Source organism: Rhopilema esculentum, chromosome 9, assembly GCF_057945365.1.
Source record: "Rhopilema esculentum isolate cy_ngs chromosome 9, ASM5794536v1, whole genome shotgun sequence".
NCBI classification, from domain to species: domain Eukaryota; kingdom Metazoa; phylum Cnidaria; class Scyphozoa; order Rhizostomeae; family Rhizostomatidae; genus Rhopilema; species Rhopilema esculentum.
In genome coordinates this window covers 10,761,451-10,775,502 of record NC_142823.1, presented here as the reverse complement: position 1 = coordinate 10,775,502, position 14,052 = coordinate 10,761,451, and the positions used below count along the sequence as shown (strand labels likewise).

General features: G+C 35.5%; 2 pseudogenes across 1 annotated transcript; one reads left to right on the top strand and one right to left on the bottom strand.

Annotated features, from left to right (window-relative positions):
* The first annotated feature begins 517 nt into the window (after positions 1 to 517).
* LOC135694586 (uncharacterized) lies at positions 518 to 13,364 on the top strand (annotated as a pseudogene).
* Positions 3,036 to 6,931, bottom strand: LOC135693901 (uncharacterized; annotated as a pseudogene). Its single transcript, XR_016144053.1, has 3 exons — positions 6,638 to 6,931; positions 5,252 to 5,515; positions 3,036 to 4,862 (listed from the first exon to the last, which is right to left on the bottom strand). The product of XR_016144053.1 is annotated as an uncharacterized LOC135693901 (transcript).
* Positions 13,365 to 14,052: the final 688 nt, after the last annotated feature.

The following is a 14,052-nucleotide window of genomic DNA, read 5'->3' as shown; positions in this document are numbered from 1 at the left end:
TTTATTGAGTTGTTTCCTTCACAACACATTGATTTCGCCACCTCGTATTTTACAATATAAATTTACCTCTGATTCCTATTTTTACACCAGATTATCGTGCTTCTTGTACTATACTAACGTTCACAACAGACGCCTTAAAATTCGAACCCCTTTTCGCGTAAGTAACTTTTTCTTCCTACCAAAATCCTATTCTCAATGCATTTTGGTATAGACAAATGAATCTGACTCTTTTTTTTCACAATACATTGATTTCGTCACCTTTTAAAATTCGAACCATTTTCCGGTAACAAAGTTCTCCTTTTCACCAAAATCCTATTCCCAATGCATTTTCGCATATATGAATAAATTTGGCTGTTCGCTTCCTGACTCTAGACGATTAATTTTCTCCTTGTGTTCTTATCACGCCAGGATGGAAACCAACACAACCGAAATTTTCTCAAACACCGCCATGCAAATAAACAGTCTCAAACTCATGATCAAATGCTTAAACCAGGACCTGAGAGAACAAATAAAAAATATGGAGAAACAACAAAAAGAAATAACCAAAATGAAAGGCCACATCATGTCTGCGGAGGCGAGAATCACCGCTGTAGAGAAATCTTTAAAAATTTTAAAAAAGGAATTCGAAACAGAAGAGGCGATGCTCTCTGATCTAGGTAGCCTGTGCCGCAGACCCAATCCTCCAAAGAGAATAGGGTCTGCGAACAATTGACCCGAAGCTTGTTCTTGCATAAATTACTTCCATGAATCTGCGGAAGTAATTTATGCATTGAAACCATGGAAATAATAACAAGTTTTAATTTATGACTCAAGTACTCAAGGCATCGCTGCTGACCGACAATCTTTCAAAATGTCCGCCTCCTTTACTGACAAGAAATTTGAGGAGGCTTTAGAACTGGCATGTAGAAGGTACATGTCAATCGAAAACTTGTAGGAAAATTTACATCAGGAGCAGAGAGAGGCAATGCGAAAACTACTTGGAGGAAATGATATATTTTATCAGTGCTCCTACGGGCTTTGGAAAATCATTGATTTTTCAGATTTTACCGATAATGACTGACATCATATTGGATCAGCTCCCAGGAACAAGCACAGTTATTGTGATATCACCGTTAAAATCGCTGATGATCGACCAAGTTTCCTTTTTAAATAAAGAGACAGGAATTACGGCCATCGCATTGACAGACACAAATGAGATGGAAAGCGATGAATTATTTGAACATATTACTGAAGATTGCATATCATTGATTTACGCATCACCTGAAACTTTGCTTTCAATTAAACGTTGGAGAACCATTGCATCATCGCCTGCATTTAGAAAAAACTGTGGTAGCTTGATTATTGATGAAGCACACTGTCTTATTCACTGGTAAGTGGGAATTTTTCCGTCACACAATATATAGGCCTAAGGGATAGAATCATGATGGTGGGCTCGAGACGAGATGCTCTTTTAAACTTGTTGCTTCGAAATCTGGCAAATACAAAACCCAATAAATTAACTAAAAATGAAAACATTTTTATCATTTCAAAATATATAAATATACAATTTTCCTAGTATCAAGCCAGTTACATTTTTAAAAATCCGATTACATTTATGGAACACCAATATTATTCTATTTCAGGGCAACTTCATTAGATTCAAATGCACCATTTCGACATTGGTATGGAAAGCTTGTGGAATTAAAATCACTTATATTAGAGAAAACACCAGTAGGAGTTTTCACAGCAACTGCAACGAAAGAAACAAAGTTGTTGATTTTTGAAATGCTTCAATTGCATGCTGCAAAAACTTTTTGTGTAGAGAAGAATCTAGTTCGACCCAATATAATGTACATATTTGAATATGTCAATAAGAATAAAGGCTTAGATGAGATATTTCAGCCAATCATTGATGAGGTTTTACACTGTAAGACACATATGAAAAGGACAATTATATTTTGCCAAACAAGAAAACAGTGCTCTATTTTATTTAGAGCATTTTCAATTTCATTGGGGGAAAAAATTTTTGCCAGTAGTGAATTATTGCCAAGTAACCGATTAGTGGACATGTTTCATGCAGGAACCCCAGAAAATGTGAAATCACACGTTATTAATCAGATGGCCAAATCAGAAAGTTGTTTGAGAGTACTCATTTGCACAGTTGCATTTGGGATGGGCATAAATTGTAGAGGTTTGTACAGAAGTATTCATCTGGGTCCTCCAAAGTCAATGGAAGCATTATTGCAGGAGACAGGCCGGCTTGGAAGGGATGGAAGTTCAGCAACATCTTATGTGCTATACAATGGTATCCTAAGTACACGTTGCAATATCAAAATGAAAATTCTCCTACAGCATGAAATGTGCAGAAGAAGAGAAATTGGAAAACATTTCAATGCATTTTCTTCATTGGAGATGCCAAAACAATGTATGTGTTGCGATAACTGTGCCATGGATTGCAACTGCAGTGATCAATGTCTTAAAGGTGACAGCAAGTTTACCTTGTTCTCTAAACAAATGGAAACTGAACTACCATTACCAAAAAGAAAACGAAATGTCACAAAAGAACAAAAAGAAGAACTGACCGAAAAAACTTTACAATTTAAAGATGGAAATAGAAGCTGAGTTAGCAACTGTAAAACCTGTTGGAACCACAAGTGTCAAATTTGAATTTTGCAATTTTCAAGTGCACCAGATAATAGCTGAGCGTATGCACATCTTTTCTATTGAAGACATATTTCTGTATGTAGAAATCTGGCGACGAAATCATGCAGTACAGGTCTTACACCTTTTGTATGAGACTTTTCAAGATTTTGAAATAAATCTACAAGATATCAGTTGTAGTGATGAAGAATCATCTGGTGAGCAAATGGAAATAATTCATGAGGATTGGGGAATTTTGCAACATGCAAACACTTTTAATACCACAACATCCAGTCTACTTGCTTTAGATGAAAGTGATAATGTAGGGTTAGCAAGTGACAATGATGGCAGCTGCAGTATATCAGGCTTTTTGTCATCAGCCATTGAGAAAATACATGAAGAAGAGGACATTGAAATGGAGAACTGAACTTTGCTGTGAAGCGAATAAAATGATCTAAATGTAACATTTGATGTGATTTGCTTGGTAAAACATGTTTTTTATTTGTTATGTAAAACAACTAAAAAATGCTTTAATTACTTATTAACATAACTGGTGCACTAAAGGGCTGTCTAAAAAGTATGTATGCTCTAAATACCCCAATTTTGGACACCCTGTTCCATTTTACATCAATTTGCAGTACCTACTCCTCCAAGCCTTCATATGGTTTAAGCCATCACCCCCCTCCAAAAAAATTTGAATTAAACGTTAAAGGTACCTCGATACTATTTTGTTTCAGAGGGTTTGCATGTAGGCCGGGTCTTTATTGTTAAGCAAAAGTTGGCAATATCACAAGCATTCAGGCACATTGCATGTGTGGTGATGGTTGTGTTATTTGCATTATTTTTCAATACTTTTTTATTCTAACAGGTGGTGGCTGGCTAATGGAAAATAGGGAAAAATTTTAAGATATGCAAAAATATTTATGAAGATGAGCCTCCCTTGCCCTACAGCTCCATAACACCTTGCAATTAGTAAGATCAACCCTAAATGCAAACAAATTTGTTAAATAAACCAAAACAGATACAAATTATGCAACATGTTCTCTTGTTTTATATATATAATATAATTATCTTGGACACTTTTTTTGCAAAACTTTCTTTTGTGCTCATCCATGCGAACATGGCATGCATGTCAAATCCATCCAAGATATTGTCATTAACATTACAAAAGTGCTTGTATTTTCGGCCATTCTTATGTGTCAATGCATCATAGTCAACAAGCTCATTAACAACTTTGTGCAAATCTGCTTTTTCACAGCGGCGCTTATGTTCTCCTGATCGCTTTTTGAAAAATATTTGCTGGTCAAACTGTCAAGCACATCTTTGTTGACCCTTAATGCCTTTATATATCTATTCAGACATTGCTGATTGGTTGCATTTGGGCCTAGGTTTTGCATCAGTGTTTTTATCAGCTTGTTGTGATGTTCAAGTGCAAGGTCCAAGGGTATGTTTCCACCTGGTCCATTTTTGTTTTCAAAAAATCTGTTCCATTTAAGCTCGTGTGCAGCCTTTGGAGTCAGAAGTGCATTCACCTGACATAGCAAATGAAATGCCTCAAGTGCATATTTGGTGCTTCCTTGCCCATCAAAACGTAAATATGGTAGAAAGAACTTCCAGCATCTGACAATTCTTTCCCCGTCACCTTCAGAAATGGCATCAAAGAAATTTTGGATCAGCATCCCAACCTCCAACAAAGCCAGCTGATAGTTAAGCATATCATCTCTGTTCTCATCTACTGCCCCTGAACTTTTGGAGGGTTGCACAGAATGTGTCATTCCATGAGTAGCTTCATGCTCCCTTCTTGCCTTGCCATCATATTTAAAAACTTTGCCATATCCAGAAAAACGACACTGGAAATGCTTCTGTGCTTTTTGCTTCTCATGTTCATTTTCAGCCTCAACTTTATTCAAGATGTGTTCCACCTTTTCAGTTCTCAAAATAAACTTGTCAACTATTTCTGACGCCAAAGAGTGAAGATTATTCCTTTTTTCTTCTGTAGTTGACCTTTCATTGGCTTGCATCATATGCTGCAGGGGCAAATCATCAACAGATCTTAGATCCAACAGTTTTAATGCTCCAGCAATCACACGTGCCTTGACTGCCAAATTAAGAAACTTCTTTGATTGGTTTACTCGATGTTTAACATCTGTTGACACATTTCTTCTATCAACTAGGTTTCTGTCACAATATAATGTGCATTTATCACTTGCTGATTGTGGATGATAGAATGCCTCATATATGAGCTGCAGAAAAATTCAACACAAATTTTAATAAATAGATATTTCAGGAACTAAATTATACATCATATGAGAAGCTCTTTCCAAACCTGAAAGAGACTATTAAGGTTTATGTAGCATGATTTTGAGCCTGGCTGAATTTCAAGGTCATTTTGTAAGATTGAAAATACAGAATGCAGATTTCAATAACTAAATATATCAAAAGAAAGGTCTTAAGGAACATATATATATATATAGGAATATATATATTTATTAATTATCATATTGCTGTCTAGAGTGCTCAACTTACCGGAGCGATTAGATAGACTAAAATAAGAACTCCATAAGTATTTGTCTCACCCTATTTTAATCCATTCTGATGGTTTCAACATAAAACTCTAATTACCAATAATCACCTCTAAGAACTTTATTCCACCATGAAAGTCAGCAATCTCAAAATGAAGACCTTCTCTACGCTCCTCAGATGTGAATCCATTTGAGACATCCATCAAACCATTTACTCCTCTCTCTACCGTCAATTGATCACCCACAATTGCCTGGCTGCTAAAATGCTTCTCTCCTTGAAATTCATAACATGGCACATATTGGTGTACAGTCTCAAGAATTTTCCCCATTCCATCACAAGTGTTCTCGTTTGCATAAATTATTCCAAGGTAGGTCTTGAAAAATTAAAAATCAATGAACAATAATTAAGGTCATACAACCCTCTAAATGTGTCAATTTTGGTCCCTCCCTTTCTCAAGCATACATACTAAGCAGGCCTTGCTCTAAGCAAAATGAAGGTGCTCCATAAAAAGAGCCCCTTAGAAACTCTAGGCGCTCTATTTCGCACCTTTAAAAAAAATATCCTTGAGAGCAACTTTCAAGAGCTTTGGAAGATAGAGGGCTACATATTGAAAGCTTTGGAAGAGTGTTAAATAAGAAATTCAATGGTGATACCAAAAGCACCATAATATTAAATAACAAAACGTGCAGCGAACACTTTGTTAATACAAATATAGAAATATAGGAAAACGCATGGCTTTAAGTCGAACATTAACTTTGTTTCCCTTTTTGTGCTATCCATTCTATAAGACACACTAGAACATCAACTACTTGGGAAAGCGAATGAAAACTGAAAAGCAATGCGGTAATTTAGACGGAAATGTGATCTCTGATTTGCAAAAATGATTTTAAATTATTAAGAAAAAACAGAAAATAATACTTCAACAGAAAATTAACGCTTGCTCGAAAATCAAAGAAATCTGCAGGAGAATACTCTTGATGGCCTGTGTCCTTGGTGGTAATTAGAGGGCTATTAGATTAAAAACGGTATCGAAAACCCAACGTTGAATTTGCTGAATTTTTCTCAAGGGGTAATCTTACGCAAATCATAATATTGCGGTCTATTGGGTAGATTGTTTATGCTTGATCAAGTTTATTAGACAAAGGCCAAGAAATTATTTTGCTCCGTGGTAATATTGTTTTTACATTTTAAGGGGCTCTATAAATCGCTCTCCAAGGCTTCTTTTGGGTGCGCTCTAGGTGATACTAAGCCATCACCCCCTCTAAGTAACATTGGAATTTAATTTTCTTTGGTAATGATAGTTAAGGACAAGTATTGGGGGAGGCTAGGAACAAAAAAACCTAACTTTCTATAATTTTATCACTTTTAAAATACATATGTGCCTTCTGGCATGTACATGAATATTTAGTTGAAACTGTATCTATTTGACACTGCATTGTATTTGCTTTTAAAGGTATCAGCAGAAAAGACATTATCAAATATTTTATTCACATACCGTATTTGTTTTTTGTTTGGTCTTCTCTGTATATCTATGTGGTATATTTCTTGTAACAACACATTGCAAGAACTCCAAACATTTTATTTCATCTGTGATATACCGAGATACCAATGTAATGTAGTTCTCTCTCTGACTTTGGTGTTCACATTTGCTTGGGCTGAATATGCCATTTTCCAATGACATTAAATCCCCTCTAGGTTTTGTATCGTCAAGATGACAACCTGTAATTCTATTTTCAGTTGCCATGTGGCTGCAATAATGCACATCATTATCTTTATGCTCTTCAGTCATATCATGGGTAACTTGATGATAATCAATGTTATCCAGAACAATTTTTCTTCCTGTGTCACATCTTATATTTAAAGGTTCTTTGACAACATTAGTTTTCAGCACTACTTCACTTGCTTTTTCCGAAACAATGACTTCTGGTTCACTAATTACTGGGATAGTTTTTAACCTTAATGCCTTGTGTTTGGCAAATGCACTAATTGGTGGCTCAAATCAGCCATTATCGTTCCCGTCTTCAATTGTCTGCAATGACTCTCTTATTCTTTTCACTGCCTTAATTTTATTTTCATTATCGTTTTCTTCTTTTTGTGACAATTTGTGTTTTTCAATACGGCTTACTGTGCTCTTATTTTTCTCTTCTAAGCTGGAACCTTCTCTCATAGTTGTACTTTCTAATCTCTCTGATTCATTTCTAATGATGTCTTTCAGTATTTTGTCATGGACTTTTCCATAAGCCTGAAGTTTTCGATAAAACTGAGTATGTGATGGCAAAAGTCTCAGTATCTGAAGTCTGCCCATTATACCCTGGAATAAAGAAATGTACATTATAATAAAAATGGAAACATTTCATTTTCAATTCAACTTAAACTACAATTAAAAATCTCACTATTACAAGGTAATTTGCAATTGGCTAGCCTGGTTTTACAAGAAAAAACTAATTTAGATTTAGTGATGGTCAAAATGCTAATTTTGGGCAATTTTTAACATGCCATATTTCAATAACGGAAGAAAACACCCTAACAGTTTTTTCTATCTTGCTTGTTCCTTTAGTACTCTAATCAAATTTAAAAACTCAAATCATTCCAACTTAAGCAACATGATGAAATTCACACCATTATCCTCACCGGCCGTTGCCATGGCAACAACTTCCCCTTCTTTTTCTATATTTAGAATGACTTTTGTTTGTGACTGGAAATTTTTGATCATGTTTTTGACATCTACATAGTTGATTAGCTTGTCTGGTTTATTTTCATTTCAAATGTGTCATTTCTTCATCGGTTCTAATTTAAGTAAATAATAGCAAAAATTCAAAATGGCAGATGATTGAAAAATGTGCCAAAATTATTAAAATTTCAAACCCGTCTAACTTTTTAATAGTAAAAGATATGAAGATGAAATTTTCAGTTTATGTTCATGTCATGGTTTTCAACATGTCTACCAAAAATCATCCAAATCTGAGGTAGTGGGTTATGTGACTGTTTCACATTGACATAGCTATCATTCAGGAATTGTGGTATTTTATTGGTTGACTTGCTATTTTGGGGCGTGCTGCTAATGTAAATGTGCGAGACTGCTCACTTCAAAACAAACTGTCATGGTGGAATTACCTTCGGCTTCGCATGGTACAAGGCACCCCTATATGACAGCAGAAGAGGTCTTGGCAGCAATTTTGGACTCTAATGATGAAAATAATGAATCTTTGCTTTCTTCTGATGAAGAAAGTTCTATGTACATTGATACAGATGCGGAAAACGTACCGGATCCATGTTTCCGAGAGAGTCAATTACAAGAGCAGGTGAGAATACCTTGCAAAATTCGCAGTCTTACAGTTTTTATTACTTGCTGTTGCCATTATCCAAATGTAGGATTGGCCTAACGTTTGAATATCCATCATGCATTTTCAAAATCGATTCTAGAAAATTTATGGAGACTTTTTTATTGCAGGATAATTCTTCCGATGAAAGTGCTGATAAGATTGATGAAATAAAAGCTAATAAAAAAGGGAAAAACACCAAAATGTCTGTGAGAGGAAAATCACGTCCAAGCAAAAAACCAAGACAAGTGGATGGAGATCCTGCTTGGGAGGACATTGATGAAACATTTCAGAATCCAAATAAAGATGCTCCTTTTTTGGAGTACACAGGGATCAACAGGCCAGCAGCTAATGCAGAGTCAGTGCTGGACCATTTTTTACTTTTCTTTCCTTTACATGTTGTTGATAAAATTGTCGATGAGACCAATACATACTATCAACAACTTAGGTCAGAAAAGCAGTTGTCAGGAGAACCATTCGAGATGACAAGAGAAGAGCTTCTGGCATTTCTTGGCATAAATATAGCTATGGGTTTGGCAAAACTCCCAACAATAGAGGATTACTGGAGAAAAGGTATCACCCACATGCCTTGGTCATGTGAAGACAATCAGCTGATTCTGAAACTGTAGATGAAAGGTGGAAACCTGCAGAGGTAGCAAATGTTGGATGCAAAGCCAATCAAATATTTACAATTATTTTAATTGGACGAACTACTGCAAAATGTTGTAGACTGGACCATTATAAACACATTAAAAAAATTGGGTGAAACCAAAGGAGAACGCCAGACTTTAATCTTGGATACATATTTATGTGTTGTACTTATTGCAAACAGTTTGCTAACAATATCCAGAAATGAAAGATACTATAGCAGACGAAAATAAATGGACTTTCATACAAAAATATGCAAGGTCTTTTCAAAGAACAAATTTAGAGAAAGAGAGATTTCTGGCAATTATAGCATGAAAAAGGACTTGTGGGGATGTGAAAAAATTCCTCTTGAATGTCTTCCTAAAGGTTATCAAAGCAAGTTTCCTCCCCAATGAAATAAGTTGTGTGACCTCCCAGGTTGTAATAGTGGAGATGTTATTTGTTGGAAACGGTTTGGTGGATGTACACATGCATTCCATAAAAGATGTTTGACAAATGAAGATGTATGCCCTATATGTCAAACATTTCTCAAAAAAGAGCTTGAGCGGCTGGCAAAAATTGCAGAAAATGCAGTTTTATCACAGGAAGTTACAGATGATATCAATGATAATATATCTAATGAAACAAATAAGGAAGTTGATGATGACCCATGTGTAGAAGATATTACAAAGGCAGAGGTAATAAACAAAATTGGGGAACTAACTGAAGAATCATACAGTCTCTCACCTCTTTCTTATTTAATTTCTGAAGGACTCTCTTCTAGTGACTGTATTTCAAGTAATTATAATCGTTGCCCACATTGTAGAATCTGTCAGCATGAAATGAAAGGGCAAAAAAAGATATCTGACGATAAAAGCACGGTCCAATTTGCCCAGGAAGTATTTATTCTGCTTCAGGACTTTGCATTCCATGTACTTGTGATTTTCATTCATCCCAGCAGGAAGTGAGTACCCATGAAGTATGTTTAATTCTCTCTTCACATTTCTTTGTCAGAGATCACATCAGTAAATGCATTTTCCCTTCTCAGATATCAAAGGAGCAGATGGCAAGATCATTCTGGTGCAATGCTTGTACAGTAATTTCTTTGTATACAGGCATTTCCTTTCTAGACAAAACTTTACATCTTTCCTCGGGGGACATCACTGAAGAATTAGCCATGTAATATAAGGCCTGCATCCAGCTTGGAGTATCAGTGTATGAGAACATCCATAACCCACCTGATAACCAACCAAATCTTTCTGTTACTGATGTCTTGTCCCAAGTTCGACTGCCACTTAGGGACCCTGGTAATTTAAAGGGGCATTATGATTGATGATACAAGTGAAACCTCCTTTGAGGTTGTTGTTGCAAATGCTTGTAGTAGACCTGGCAGGAAATGTCTTCTGTTTATTTTACAGCCTGATCATTCAATTGTTTTTTGTATGAATAATGACACAATAGCAGCCTTTGACAGTCATCCTAGAAATCCTAGAAATGATCGTAGACCAGAAACATCATTGGGTGCAGGCATCTTCAAAACAACATCAACCTTAGGACCTTTTGCTATCCCTTTGCTGGGCAACAGATGTTCCAGGTACTCGACGTATGATTGAGCGAATGAGCACTTTTTGAAACGACAACATAGTCCCCTCTCACTCAACCTGTTTAAACAACCTGTTTAAGTTTGTAAGGTGCTCTTCTGCAGTTGAACCACTGACCAGTATGTCATCCAGATAAACTGCAAAAGACAGATAAGAACAAATCAATATGTCTCAATAAATACAATAACAAATTTCATCAGATCTACATTATATAAAAATAATACAGTACAGCAGAATTGAAAATGTAGTATAGGCAACATGATTCACACATAAAAGAGATTATCCTTTTGAGCGATGAGCAAAGCTTTTATCAAATTAATACAAATAGGATGTAACCTTTAATTATACTTCTGGCTTCGCTCAAGTTTGCAATGAATGTCTGGAGGGAGGATGCATCTCAAGCTCGTTGTAATACTCCTCTAAAGACTCAACAATGGTCGTTGAACTGCGTTGCTGGAGAGACACTAGAACACAGTCAAAATCCAAATAATTAGATCAAAATAGGGCATCATCTAATTAGCACTATGAGAGTTTCTGCAAATCCCTCATTTTAAAGAAACGTAAGAAATATTTTAATTCCTTACCACAGACATCCAAATCCTTACCACAGACATTTCTTTGCAACTCTCTTTACCAGTCTTGAATTCAGGCCTCTTCTATATTGACGCTAAATTCAACTTGCAATGAATTCATTCCAATTCATTTCGTTCAAGTTTCTTTAAAACAAATAGTTGTGGGTTTGGATATTAAGAATTTATTATATTTTTATGTAATACAGATTTGTAAAGGAAAGAATGAGATTAAAAGGAGAGAAGAAGATAAAAAGAATGAAGAAACTCAAAAAAAATTAAAATGACACTTTTGTGTATTGCTTTGACAATGGAAATGCCAAGTTATCAATTTTTCTTTTGTTCCAAAACATCATGTGCTCTGTTAGCTAATCTATTCGAGCTGAAATAAGAAACATACAGTAGATGACCTTCACTTTCATTTAAATTACAAGTACTCGAAGAAAGTACATCAACGAAAATGTTTAATAAATTTGAAAATTAAACAAAACTCGATGTTTTGTATTCCTTCAAGACATTTTCCATAACTTTGGTTTAACTTCGTCTAGATAAGTATTTTTAAAAAATTAGATACCAGCTGCATTCATGTTCTTGGTAGTTAACTGCTAAATGGAGAAAAACTGCTCCATGGACTCGCCAGTTGACAAAGCTGCTTTTTCCTGGTACAAGCCTTCCCAGACAATCTAAAAAAATGTTATTTTACAATAAAGACATTGTAGGTAGAGAAAAACATAATTAAACTCGAAAGCAATTTTGAAAGACTCTTTGCATTAACAGAGTGTTGCATTAACAAAAACTCTTTTGACATATTTCACTCACGTGGACAGAAGGCCTGCAGCATGCCAGCACAGCGGGCATAACTGGGGCTATTATTCCTATAAAACACGAGGCTTTGTGTTCTAAAATAAGCGTCTAATTTATCATTATCATTAGATTAGACAAGTTACCTGACAGTCAAGTGAATGGGCTTTAGCATGCATAACAGATAATGCTGTGGACATGGACAACAGGTGTGACAATTCTGGCGTTCTTGTGCTGACTTTCTCAAGCCATGGCCAGTATTTGCCCATGATATCTTGCCATAAAAACTGGATGTTGAAATTCGACATTAGCTCCTTGTGCAGATACAGAGCATACCCATACTGTTATCCTGCAAACATATTTACAGCTTTCAAAGCAATAACATGGCGACAGCCGGCTACTACAAGTCCTGTCTCATCCAGAGTTTCAAAACCAGTTTTGGCTTTGGAGCGGGCTGCTTGCCAGTAAGAGGGGCCACACATTTGACCTTATTTATAATCCTGTAAGGAATAGTTCCTTAAATTAATTTCTTTATTATAAACTGTTCAATTTCTAACAATATCATAAATACAAAATAAGGTCAATTCATAAACTTAGGCATTTTAAGACTCGCTGATATTCTCTGAGAAAGGATGTGGTATTATACTTTACCTGGCTACCCATTTTGTCGTAAACAGCTTTCATATGCTGTGCAACTTCGGCATCATTTGCGATAAACGTGTTATCATATAATGGTTCTTCTACCCCACTGAAATGGTAAAAGAAGAGAAATATTTATGGATACTTCTTTCATGAAAGATAGCTTTACCTAGGGCAGTCTAAGGGTCAAAACAAAGTCAATCTTTAGAATATTCGCTGAAAATACTTCTGTATCATGGTTACAAAGAATATGGTTCAGTTTTAACATGAAACCATGGGCTTTACATATCCCAGGTAATATTTACGTTGCAGCAAAGGTCTTGTTCATAGTTTATCTGTTTTTTCAAACTTTAGATAATGTCAGACGGGGCTTTATTGAAAATTTGGTGAGTGGCTTACCGTGGTACTTTCTTGAAACGATATGTTTTACGGTGTCCGTCAACTTGAATTGAATGGCATTTATTCATGCATACAGGGCATGCAAAAGAGTCTTCGATGAAATGACTTGCAACCAAATGTTGGCTGTATTTCCATTCCCGGAATGATTTTGCGAAAGAAGTCGCATTCATTTGACTTTGCTGTAAAAAAACCTATTGTCAAAAATGCTTACATTTCTATAAAATAAAAGGCATAATAGCATAAAAAATAAAACAAAATTTAATAACTGTAATGAATTTCAAATAATCATCGTTACTGCATACATCACGTTGTATGTAAACTACATAGGAGCAACTTCACGTTACTTTAGAAAATTTTCTTAGAAAATTATCCAATACAGCATTTGCATACCTTCCCAGCGTTGGCAGAAATACAATTTATACTTTTGACGAAGGATGACAACGATGTTCCTGGAGACTAGCAACTGATTGTGTTCCACTGCTCAAATAGATCAATCGTATAGTATGTCAGCCCAAGTTGAGGTGTTGCCGGCCAATAACCAGACAGGACCATATTCTGCTGACTACCACCGATAACACAATGCAGGCAGTTTCAACAGTGGTACAGTGTATCAATGAATTCAAATCGTCCTTCAAAACGAGTTGTATTTTGTTTAAAGCTCCGTGGAAATACAGAGACAATACTTTTTAGTTTCTAGAAGTCTATTGGCTCTCCTCTTCACATTAATTCCTAATTACCTAGTTTTTGAAATAACCAATTCGTCTTATAAAAAAGTAAAATATCCTGTAGAATTTTAGAAATATCAGTTATATAGCAAAAAAAACCAAGCAAAAACTATAAGGGTAAGAATGAAATACACACCTCTTCCTGTTACTATGGTAATAACTGAGTCGACACACCTGTATTTAAAGGACGCAGTAGCACTACATTGTGGGCAGGTTTGTGGTGAATAGA